General features: G+C 40.8%; 1 protein-coding gene across 13 annotated transcripts in view; it reads right to left on the bottom strand.

The window, feature by feature from the left end:
* The window catches only part of Clip1 (CAP-Gly domain containing linker protein 1), a 113546-nt gene that overhangs the window by 14151 nt on the left and 86397 nt on the right, over positions 1 to 12998 (bottom strand). The window lies entirely within an intron of this gene.

Here is a 12998-nt window from a genome sequence, read left to right as displayed (position 1 = left end):
GAGGCTGAGGCTGGAGGATCTTAAGTTCAGGGCCAGCCAGGGCAATTTAGAGGGATCCTGTCTAAAAATAAAAAGAACTGGGAATATAGTTCAGTTGTACAGTGCCCCTGGGATTAATCTCCAGTACAAACAAACAAACATATCAGTAAAGGACTGGAGCTATAGTTCAGCAGTACAGTGCTCGTCTCTCATCATAAAGCAGTGGGTTTGATCCCCAGATCCACAGAAACAAACAAAAAACCAAAACAGATCAGTATAGTAAGTACTAAACTTCTATAGCTTGGAAATCTGGGCACACTAATCTCCAAGGAAGAGGGAGAATCTCTGCACACTGTTTTTTCTTTATTTCATTCATTCATTTTTACGATACTGGGGACTGAACCCAAGGCCTTGCACATGCTAAGCAAGGCCCTAGCACTGAGCTATAACCCCACCCCTTTTTAATTTTATTTTGAGACAGGGCCTCACTATGTTGATGAAGCTGTCCTTGAACTTGCAATCCTGCCTCAGCCTCCCCAGTGATTGGGACTGTAGGTATGCACCACCATGCCTGGCTTGCATGTTGCTTTTTGTGGTACTGGATGATTTTTTCAAATGTTCGTTAATAATTCAAATTTTTTCTTTTTGAGTTATGTCGCGTCCTTTATCCATTTATACATTCATTATAAGCATTTTCCAACCTTAAATGTGTTGATTGTAAAAATATTTTACAATCAAATATAAAAATAAAAATATTTTTAGGGGCTGGGGTCGTGGCTCAGAGGTCGAGCACTTGCCTATCATGTGAGGCACTGGGTTTGATTCTCAGCACCACATAGAGGCAAATAAATAAATAAAGGTCCATTAATAACTAAGAAAAATATTTTTTTAAAAATATTTTTACTGGGCTGGGGATGTGGCTCAAGCGGTAGCGCGCTCGCCTGGCATACATGTGGCCCGGGTTCGATCCTCAGCACCACATACAAACAAAGATGTTGTGTCTGCCGAAAAATTAAAAAAAAATTAAATAAATATTAAAATATATATATATACATTTTTACTTCTTGGAACCAAAGATCAAACCCAGTGCCTTGTGTGTGTGCTCAACCACTCCTAATTATGATTTCTAACTTCACAATACTGTGGTTAGAGAACATACATTGCAATGTTTCAAATTCACTAAAAACTACTTTATGGCCTAATATGTATTCTATCTTGGAGAACATTCCATGTGAGGTGTGAAGAATGTGTCCTCTGCTGTTGGGGGACAGAGCGCTCTACAGGCCACTGCTGTGTCTAGCAGTGTTCCATTTCCTTGTTGGTCTTCCGTGTGGTTGCTTATCCATCACTGAAATAGGGGGTACTGAAATCTCCAACTGGCATTGGTGAACTGTTTCTCCTTTATGGTTCTATCAGGTTTGCTTCATGTATCTTGAGGCTTTGTTATGCAGAGCAGGTGTTACATCTTCTTGGGGTCTGACCTTTTCGATCATTATCAAAAGTCATCTCATTTCTAGTGACAACTTTGGCTTTCTAGTCTATTTTGACTATTAGTACAGACTCTTCAGGTTGCTTCTAGTTACCATTTATGTGGTAGATCTTGTTCTGTCCTTTTAGTTTCAACCTCTTTGGATTTCTAAATATAAACTATGTCTTACAAACAGCTACAGTTAAACCATGGTTTTAAAAAATCCATTCTGCCTGCTGATATTGTGATGCACACTGTAATCTCAGCTTTTAGAAGGCTTAGACAAAAGGATCACAAGGTTCAAGGCCAGCCTGGGCAACTTAGAGACTCTGTCTTAAAATAAAATTTAAAAGGGCTGTAAACATAACTCTGAGACAGAGAAACTGTTTTTTAAAAAAATCTATTCTGCCAGTCTGGGGCTGTGGCTCAGTGGCAGAGCACTTGCCTAGCACATGTGAGGCCCTGAGTTCAATCCTCATCACCATATAAAAAATAAATGAATCCATTCTGTCAATCCCTACCCTTTAAATTAAGTACTTAATCCCTTTACATTTACTGTGATTATGAATAAGGTTACATACTGTTTGATTCCATTTATAACCTACTAGAAAAGTCAAAAACTATGGGGCCAGAAAAGATATAAGGGATTTGCAAAGATTAGATGGTGACTACTTTATAGGCAGCATGAGAAAACCTCTGGGGGTGAAGGAAATCTTAATTGTAAAGTCAGTTATATGACTATATATATTCATCAAAACTCACCAAACCACAGGATGAATTTTATGTAAATTTGACCCCAATAAACAAAACTTGGAGGTAAAACAAGTTCAAATAATTTGCACAATATAACTTTTATTAAAAAAAAAATAACTATGTGGGGCTGGGGATGTGGCTCAAGCAGTAGCGCGCTCGCCTGGCATGCGTGCAGCCCAGGTTTGATCCTCAGCACCACATACAAACAAAGATGTTGTGTCCGCCGATAACTAAAAAATAAATATTAAAAAAAAAACTATGTATATGTGTGCATTTGTAAATGCTGCTAAACACATAGCAAATTGTAAGAAGCAGGACATAAAATCAACATAAAAAAAAAATCAATACTTTTCCTATACACCAATAACAAATTTGCTGAAAAAGAAAACAAATACAATTCACAGTAACCTCAAAACAACAACAATAATAAAAACTCAGAAACCCCAACCAGAGAGGTTAAAGACCTCTACAATGAAACCTATAGACACTGAAGAAATTGAAGACCTTAGAAGATGGAAAGACCTCCCATGTTCTTGGATAGGTAGAATTAATATTGTTAAAATGACTATATTATTAAAAGCAGTCTACAGATTCAAAGCAATCCCCACTGAACTACCAATGACATTCGTCACAGATTTAGAAAAAACAGTCCTAAAATTTATTTGGAAAAATAAAAGGCCCAAAAGAGCCAAAGCAATTCTAAGCCAAAAAAGCAATGCTGGAGGCATCACAATACCTGACTTCAGATTACATTGCAAATTTATAGTAACGAGCCGCATGGTACTGGCATAAAAACAGACACATGACCAATGGTACAGAACAGAAGACACGGAAACAAACGGCACAGATAAAGACATCTGATCCCTGACAAAAGCACCCCAAATATACACTGGAAAAAAGATAGCCTTTTCAAAAATGGTGCTGGGAAAACTGGTTATCCATATGTAGGAGAATGAAAGTAGACTTTTCTCTTTTTAAAAACCACGGTTTAACTTTAACTGTTTGTAAGACATAAAACTATCTCTCACCCTGCACAAAAATTAACTTGAAATGGACTAAAGACCTAGGAATTGGAGCAGATGCAACTCCTAGAAGGAAATGTAGGGTCAACACTCCAACATATAGACACAGGCATATAGCCTTCCTCAATAGGATCCCTAAGCTCAGGAAATAATGCCAAATATAACAAATGGGATGGCATCAAACAAGAAGCTTCTGCACAGCAAAGAAAACAATTTACACATGAAGACAGAACCCACAGGATGGGAGAAAATCTTTGCTAGCTACTCTTCTGACAGCATTAATATAGAGAATATACAAAGAACTCAAACTTAACACCAAAAAAACCTAATCAATAAATAGGCAAATAAACCAGACAGACACTTCTGAAAAGAAGTACAAAGGGCCAAGAAATAATGAAGACTTGTTTAATATCTTTAGTAATTAGGGAAACGCAGATCAAAACAACACTGAAATTTCAGTTGAGTAATAGAGTAAACAAGTAATAATAAATGCTGAAAAGGATGTGGAGAAAAAGGAACATGATCACACTGTTGGTAGAACTGTAAGTTTGTTACAGCCTTTATGGTAATCAGCATGGAGGCTCCTCAAAAGACTAGGCCTGAAACCACTCACGAGACCCCGCTACACCATTCCTCAGGATTTATCCTTGAAGAATTAAAGTCATACTACAGCGACACACGCACACCCATGTTTAGAGCAGCACAATTCACAATAGCCAAATTATGGAACCTGCCTAGGTGTCCACCAGTGGATAAAAAGAAAACGTGGTAGATATACACAATGGAGTTTTATTCAGCCATGAAGAAAAAAAAAAAAAAACAGAAAAGATATAATTTTATTTGAGAGAGAGAGAGAGAGAGAATTTTTTAATATTTATTTTTTTAGTTTTTGGCGGACACAACATCTTTGTATGTGGTGCTGAGGATCGAACCCAGGCATGCCAGGCAAGCGCGCTACCGCTTGAGCCACATCCCCAGCCCATCAGTGCCTGAGCACTGAGGAATTATTTTTTTTGTTCTTGAGTTTCAATAATAACCAGGATTGGGGGATTGTTTTGTTTTTCGGGTGTCAACTGTTCTGGATTGACTTTTCCAGTGGGTCCCTATAGGGTCTCCATTCAAAGCATCCTGTCCTTTCTGTCTGCAATTCAGTTCTTCCTTCACTTGGGGAAAATTCCTTACTCATCTCCCAATACAACCATGACGCCCCTGATCATGTTTTGGTGAACAGTGCACCCCACACATGATGTTGGTCCATGAGATTGCCACAGATCTGGAAAGTCCCTATCTCCTAGAGATGCCTGGGTTATCCAGCTACTCACATTTGTGGGCATGCTGGCGTAAACAAACCTGCTTAGATGTGCACACATAAAATTACCTGTGTGCTATGCACAGTACATACTGTCATCTGTGAACCGTAGCTGCACAAAAGGCAGATCCCCAGAATTTGGAAATAAAGTTTAATGTACTTTTTCTGTTTTCGTTTTTGAGGTGCTGGGGATTGAACCCTGTGCCTTGCACATGCTAGACAAGACACTTTACCAATGAACCACGTCCCCAGCCCCAGCCCTACCACTGTGTTATAACGGTAGTCAGTACAGGAACTCTCTGTACAGGATTTACAGCTTTGGAGCAATAAGCTGTGCCCTATGACCTACGTGAGCAGGAAGCTATACTATCTAGGTTTTGTTGTTTATTTTTTTGTTTTGTTTTTGTTTTAACACTAGGGATTGAACCTAGGCAAGCCTCTCCTCCTGAACTACAGCCCTAGCCCTTTTATTTTATTTTGGGGCTGGTCATAAACCTACAATCCTCCTGCCTTAACTTCCCAAGGTGCTGAGATTACAGGTGTGGGCCCTGTGCCTGGCCCCCACAGTCTGTGGAAGTACGCTTGATGTTGCTCAGGCAACAAAGGCAACCACCTAAAGACATTTCTCAGAAAGTGTTCCTGTTGTCAAGCAAAGCAGGACAGTCCTTTTTCCTTACATTTATTGAGCTTGTTACTGCACGGATGCTCATCACACCCATTTGGATTATCTTCATACTTCATCATTATTATCTTTCATCTAATTGCTCCAATATCTTTGTTTTCTTCCCTATTTATGATGAATAGGCCAAGCCTTTCCTTGATATATTTGGAAACATTCATAAGGTTCCATTTCTGATTTTTTTCTTTTTTGTAATTTTCCTTTTTCCTGTTTCTGATTTACTTGGTAGTTCTAATATGGCATGGTTTTTGTCTAAAATTTATTTCTTTTTTTCTTCCCTTCAAGACAGGATCTGGCTAATTTGCTGAGGTTGGCCTCGAACTTGAGATCCTCCTGCCTCAGCCTCCCAAGTCTCTGGGATTACAGGTGTGCACCATGCACCAGGCTTCAATTTGTTTCTTTAGCTTTTCATTCTTGGTTACAGTTATGTGGTTGGATCACCTCTGTGAGCACTTGGTTTACTCAAATAATTTAAGTTTTTATAAAACATGAAGCACTATTTGGGTAATGGGTATTGTTTGAGTAATGTTTCCTCATGGCCTGAATTTCTCTTTTCTTGTTGGACTCCTATGTTCCTTTCTTTTTTCCCTTTTACTATAATGTGTATTCAACTGTTCATCTTATCATAGGCAGGTTTACACCTTAATTTGCTAGGTGCATTTCCCCTGAGACCTTCCAACCAGAAGGCCTTTTCTCTCCACCCCCAAGGTAAGCTGAGAAGCTGGGCACTGCAGTCTACAGTTTCCGCAGCATGGGGGCCCTGGGGTAAAGGAAAGATGGTGGGAATTAGAGGTCTCTTTTCTTTAGGGTCCTGTACCTCATTCTTCTGTCTGAACAGAGGTGATCCTGTCCCCACAGGATGCCCTCAGGCCTCAGTCTTGGGGCAGACATTACAGGGAAGCACTTTCAGCATCTGCTCTCTCCTCCCTGGAGAAGGAAGCTGGCCTCCTGTGGCTGGAGGCCGTGGTGTGATTAATGCTGTCCTGGAGGTCTGAGCTTTTCTTCCTGAATAAGAAGGTGAAGCTGTGAGGAGAGTCCTTGCCTTCGCGATAGCCTTCCCCTGCTTCCCTCTGGAAGGCACGATCTCTGGAATAGACAAGAGCTAACGCTGAGGATGGAAGCAAAGCAGAGAGGAAAGGAAGGGCACTCCGCGAGGCCATTCCTGAGGGGCTCTTCCCGCTGGATGCCTACCTGTGGACTGACTGTCGGGGCCCACCAGTGTTTGCTGGCTGGAAAATGACAACTGGCAGTTTTTCCTACTTGTGATAAAGTCCTGAGGTGGGAGGAGAGGACTTCTGCACTCACAAATCTCCCCTGGACCTTCCCCCAAGCTGCCTCCTTGCCTTGGCAGTCTAAGGTTTTCCTACTGGATTGAGCTTGAAGATGGGCAGAATTATTATTATTATTATTATTATTATTTTAAAGAGAGAGTGAGAGAGGAGAGAGAGAGAGAGAGAGAGAGAATTTTTTTTAATATTTATTTTTTTTTTTAGTTCTCGGCGGACACAATATCTTTGTTGGTATGTGGTGCTGAGGATCGAACCCGGGCCGCACGCATGCCAGGCGAGCGTGCTACCGCTGAGCCACATCTCCAGCCCCAAGATGGGCAGAATTAAAGCAAAAATTTCCAGAATTTTTCTATCCATCTTCCTTGCCACTCACCACTGGAAACACAAGATCAAACAGTCAAACCACAATTGTGTTTCTCCTCTTGCTTACCAACATTAAAGTTTACAGAGTGAAGTTGATTAGCTTTGCTGGTTTTTCTGCTTCCAAAAATATATACTTTCAGTACTGAGATGGAACTCAGGGATCCTTTAACCCTGCCTGGGTTAAAACTTTATAAACCTTTTTGTTCTTTATTTTGAGACAAGTCTTGCTAAATTGCCAAGATTATCTCAAACTAGCAATCCTCCTGTCTCAAGATCCAGAGCAGATGGGATTACAGGCATGCGACACTGTGCCCTGCTGGAGATATATTTTTTAAATATTTATTTTTTAGTTGTAGTTGGACATAAAAATAAATAAAAGAATAAAATAGAGATATTATGTGGTGCTGAGGATTGAACCCAGGGCTGCACACGTACTGCTGAGCCACAACCCCAGCCTGAGATTTTTATTTTTATAGTTAAAAAAAAGTGTTCATATCATTAGGTGTTGAAGGGGGAGAGATGCGAGATCCAGCTTAAATCAGTCCTATTTGTGCAGAAGTCCCCTGAGCCCAGACTAAAATTATAATAGCTTATGATCAACATTTTTTCAAAATAATATATGACAAGCTAAAAATAGCTTTCCTTTCTAACCATTCATGTCTGAGAATTCAATTTAGATGATGAGCCCATGGTCTGTGCACAGTCTCTGCTGTGGAAACCACTGGTGAGCTACAGCTGTCGACTTATCTACGCCCACCCCCGTCCCATTTCCAAAAGCAAACTGAGCCTCATCCTGCAAATAACCAGGGGGAAATCAGAACTGTTCCCATAGTGACTGCTCAGTGTATTTGCTTTCTTTACAGGCTGGAAATCTGTGAGGCCTGGAAATAATAAATCAGACATCTAAAGATGACCGCCCAAGGCAACTACTTCTATTGAAGAACTCACTCTATTATTTTTAGCATTCCTTAAGAAAAGAAAGTAACACTCTGTGTGGTGTCCATTAATCTTGAAGCTACATGACATAACTGAATTCACACTGACTGTGTCCACCATCCCCACACAGTAGATGCTCCACTGATTTGGTGATCAGGCTTTTGGCAACCACAACTGTGTGACAAAGGTATGGAACCAGCAGTGGCTGAAACCAGGTGCAGAAGAGGAGGCAGAGAATCCACCTCTCATGACGCAAAAGAGGACCCAGGGCCCTGGGTAAAACCAGATACTCATCCAGCTCCACATACCCATGCCTGGGCCCCTCCCTTCACACTCTGTGACGCCCACCTACTCTGCACGGAGAGAGGCACTCACGGCAGTGTTCTAAGGAGCAGAGATAGCTACAGAGCAAAGAAGGCACAGCTTGCCCTGCTGGAGCACAGACAGTGACATCTAGGATGGGCCTCTGACGATATGGAACCAAAGAAGGGAAGGACAGACAGAAATACCCACAGGTGAAGGCTGGCAGCCAGGAGTGCAGGGCGAGCAGAGAAGCAGGCACAGGGGTGGAATCAGCAGGAAAGCTGGGGTACATCGGTGGCAAGGCCAAGGGCTCAGAGAGAGCAGAAAGGAAGCCATTCAATTTTGCCATTACTAAGTGATGACTTTAGTCAGAGCCATTTCTGGAGTGCACTGGTGGCTAAGAGCAGGCAGCAGGGGATGGGAAAGAAATGGGAGGTGAAAAATAAAGGCAAAAACCAGATTCCTCTCTTAAAGAAAAGAGTATAAGATGGTAAGTGAGAACAGTGTGGCAAGATTTAGAACTGCTGTTAAGGAAAGGAGGATTTCCTGTCCTCTATAAGATTCTAGAGGCAGCTGCTGTAGGATGGGCTGCAGGCAACAGGGACTGGTGACAGTCTGAGTAGAGAAAGGAGGCGTACAACACTGACCAAGAGGATGAGCAAACTGTGGTACACCATCCAGCAGAACACGATCCCACCCTGGGAAGGAAGGGAGCACCCACTCCTAACCAAAGTAGGGACTGACACATGCTTCAATCTGGATAAATGCAAAACATGCTCCGTGAGGAATCCAGTCACGAAGGGCCACACAGCATGTGCTCTATTTCTGTGAAATGTCCAGAAGAGGCCAATCCTCAGAAACAAAAAACTGGCTGCCAGAGGCCAGGGAAGCAGAATGAGAAGGGCCTGCCTCATGGCACAGGGTCTTCTTGGGGTGATGAAAATGTGTTGGAACTAGATAGAGGTGGTGGCCACACATCACTATAAATGCTCAATTAAATGCCACTGAACTATACATCGTAAAACGATTAAAAGCAACTTTTACGTGTATTTTATCTCACACACACACACACACACACACGCACATAAGCACACATGTACACATACACACAAACCAACCTGAGGTAACAAGAAACATGGGCAGCAAACAATCAGGGCAACCCTAATTCAAGCTTCATCACTTTGGAGTCATCAAGAGGGGCTAAGTTATGTCTACTGTTAGGCTGCTGAAGAAAATAATTTCATACAGTTCGATCTAATATATTCTCTCTTAAAAGACAACGCACTCTGTGCAACACTAAAAGACTGCTGTCACTGTTGATACCAGATATATCAAACACTTCTGCTGCTCATAATCCTATCTGATCCTGGCTATTGCCCTTCTCTCCACCTAAAATGAAAAAGCCAACTTGGAAAGGAGACCTAATTTTAATTGGAGCCAGGAACAGTGGTGCATGCCTGAAATCCTAGCAACTTGGGAGGCCAAGGCAAGAGGATCACAAGTTCAAGGCCAGCCTGGGGCTGTAGCTCAGCGGCAGAGCGCTTGCCTAGCATGGGTGAGGCACTGGGTCCGAGATCCTTAACACCACATACAAAAAAAATAAGCAAATAAAATTAAGGTATGCTGTCCATTTATAACTACAAAAAATTCTTTTTTAAAAAAAGGGCTATGGATGTGGCTTAATGGTTAAGTGCCCCTGGGCTCAATCCCTGGTACAAAAAACAAACAAAACAAAAAAACCCACAAAAGAAGGTCTGGGGATACATCTCTGTGGGGATACATCCCCAGACCTTCTTTTGTGGGTTTTTTTGTTCAATCCCCAGTACTTCCCCGCCACCCCACCAAAAAAGTTTTAGCTAGAGAGAACTGTCTGAAAGAGAAAGCAGGCCACACAGAATGCACACAGGTGGATTGTTTCTGGCTTAGCCAGCTCCTTTCCAGAGGACTATGGATAAGCAGTTGATTCCCCTCCAATTGCAAAAGTACCCCTTCACGTAGCTCCTCGGCAGTCAGGTCACATGAGGTTTCTAATGCAGAACAACAATGGCTACTATCACTCTCCAACTTTTTGTTTCTTTACTTGTTTTTTGGCATGATACTAGGGACTGAACTCTGGGCTCTGCAGATGCTGGGCATGTAATCCTAGCTACTCAGGCAGGAGGATTGCAAGTTCAAGGACAGCCTGGTCAACTCAGCAAGACCCTGTCTCAAAACAAAATAAAAACTGCTTTGGATGTAGCTCAGTGGTACAGTGCTTGCCTAGCACACACAAGGCTCTGGCTTCAATCTTCAGCAACACACACACACACACACACACACACACACACACACACACGTTTTGAAAGTATAATAGAGCCTAATGAATTAATTTTCTATAAACTAAGGTGCTTCTAAGTTATTTTAAGTGAATGAGTCTCACTTGGAAAGTCAAAGGTCATATTTTCTCTTCTATGTGGAGGTTAGAGAGAAAATAGGGGGAAAAGGGCAAGGTAACTCTTGAAAATAGAAAGGATACCAAATGAATAGAGGAAGGGGACCAGGAGAGGGAAAGGGGAGGAACTGGGGAATGAACTTGACCAAATTACGTTATGTGCACATATGAGTATGTAACAATGGATCTCACTAATATGTATAATGCACCGATGAAAAAGATAAAAGATTAATAAATAAACAGGAGATTCTCTCTACTCTTTTGAAATGTATTTGTATCAATAATAATCTATAATGGTTTCTGGTAATCAATATCACTCTCCTCATTCTCTATCATAAAAGTATTGTTTTATTTCACACCCACCTATCTTTTTTGAGTTAAATATTACAAAAGGAAGTCACTTTCTTAGCTGGTCCTTATAGGTGTTATTTTCTAACAACCTGCAAAATAACTGATTTTCAAATTATTAATCACAAAACCTTTTCAATATGAAGCTACCTGAAACCCCTCTTGTGAAGAGAATAGAGCTACCAGGATGCAAACGAGCTCTGGAAACCTCTGTCCAAGGAGTCACGGGGTCTCCTGAGCTCCTTCTAGCACTAAGCAACAGAGACAAGCAATCTGTCAGTCCAGTTAAGCTCAAAACGTAAGAGGATGATCTCTGTTCTCAGATTTATGGAATCTATTCTTTCTAACAAGATATTAAATGAAATGAGAAAAAAAAAAGGAGAAGGGAACAGACTCAGCACTTGATTGAAATCCTTCTCTTCCAAGTCTTGGTGGACACACTGGTATTTAAATGTCAAATGTTTTAGATGTTCTAGCTAGTGCCAGGAAAAAAAGAACCTCTGCTGGTCAAAGGGCTGCTATTTTTTCATGAACTCCAATTTCTCACATGCTGATCAAAAGACATGCACTGACTCTACATAGTCAACACACTTTGATTCTTTTCCAGATCCAAATCAGAAAATGACAAGTATCTCTTGACACTACTTGCTGAATAATACTGAGCAAATGCTTATGTTCCCTGTGGTTCCATTTCCTCTTTCATGAACAGGATAACATTAGTGCCCCCATGCAGAATTGTGGTAATGACTGAGATGATAGCTGTCATCTATTTGTGCCTGCCATACAGTAAGAGCCTGTAAAGCTACCATCACCAGCACCAGCATCACCATCTTGGTCTCTGGAGAGACATGGCACTTCTTTCATGAAACGAGAAAACTGTGGAATGCTATAATGAAGACTTTAAAGGACTTAGTGCTGGAAGGAGCTCAGGAGACCCCGTGACTCCTTTAAAGTCTGAAATCAACTCTCCTAAAAATGATTTCACCACAAACTGCACTGTATCAATGAGCACTCAATACAATGACCCCAAACTCCTCCATCCCAAGTGAAAATTAACATTTGCAAGACACAATGGGGAAAAATTTCTTTTTCCCTTTGTATTATCAAAGTAAGAATGAATGACTATACAAAAAAAAGTCTCCTAAAAAATTTAAAGCTCCTGCTCCGACAGCAGAAGTGACTAACAATTCAACACTAGCAAGGACTACCAAGCAGAATACAGCGTCCTTTTTTTTTCTTAATACTTTTAATTGTATTTGAACACAATACCCTGGTGCTGAGGATCAAACCCAGTGTCTCCCACATACCATGAACCACAATCTCTGCCCAGAATACAGCATCCTTTATAATCAATTTTGTTCCCATGGCTAATCAACTTCTGTCAGGAACCTCTGTAATTTAAATATAGAAGCAAATGGCTATATATATCCATTATATAAATATATATTATATATATATCTCCATCCAACTATATATATCAAATGCACACTAGTGCACATATATTCAATTTCATTAGGAAATGCTTGAACAATTCTTGAAAAGCAGAGTTCTATTTAAAATCAACTGTCAACTCTCCCACAAAAATCCATATTCTCTTTTTTTTAAGTTGTAGATGGACACAATATCTTTTTTTTTTTTAAACAGAGAAGGAGAGAATTTTTCAATATTTACTTTTTAGTTCTCGGTGGACACAAACATCTTTATTTATTTATTTATTTATTTATTTATTTATTTATTTATTTATTTATGTGGTGCTGAGGATCGAACCCAGCGCACCGTGCATGCCAGGCAAGCGCGCTACCGCTTGAGCCACATCCCCAGCCCCAGACACAATATCTTTATTCATTTATTTTTTAATGTGGTGCTAAGGATCGAACCCAGTGCCTCACACATGTGAGGCAGGCCCTCTACCACTGAATTATAGTCCCAGCCCCAAAATCCATATTCTTAAAGTCTGCTTCCTTAAAACCAATTCTGATGAAAAAAAAATCTTGAGAAAAATAACTTTGAAATCCAAGCAATGGTAAGAAGATATTATCCCCTCCCATTTAAATGCTTTGCTACAATCACCTAATAAGGACCTTTTTTCCTACTTGCTTTCGAGATCAAGTGTCTTGT

This window comes from Urocitellus parryii, chromosome 3 (genome assembly GCF_045843805.1).
Source record: "Urocitellus parryii isolate mUroPar1 chromosome 3, mUroPar1.hap1, whole genome shotgun sequence".
In the NCBI taxonomy this organism is placed as follows: domain Eukaryota; kingdom Metazoa; phylum Chordata; class Mammalia; order Rodentia; family Sciuridae; genus Urocitellus; species Urocitellus parryii.
This window is presented reverse-complemented; position numbering and strand designations above follow the sequence as displayed.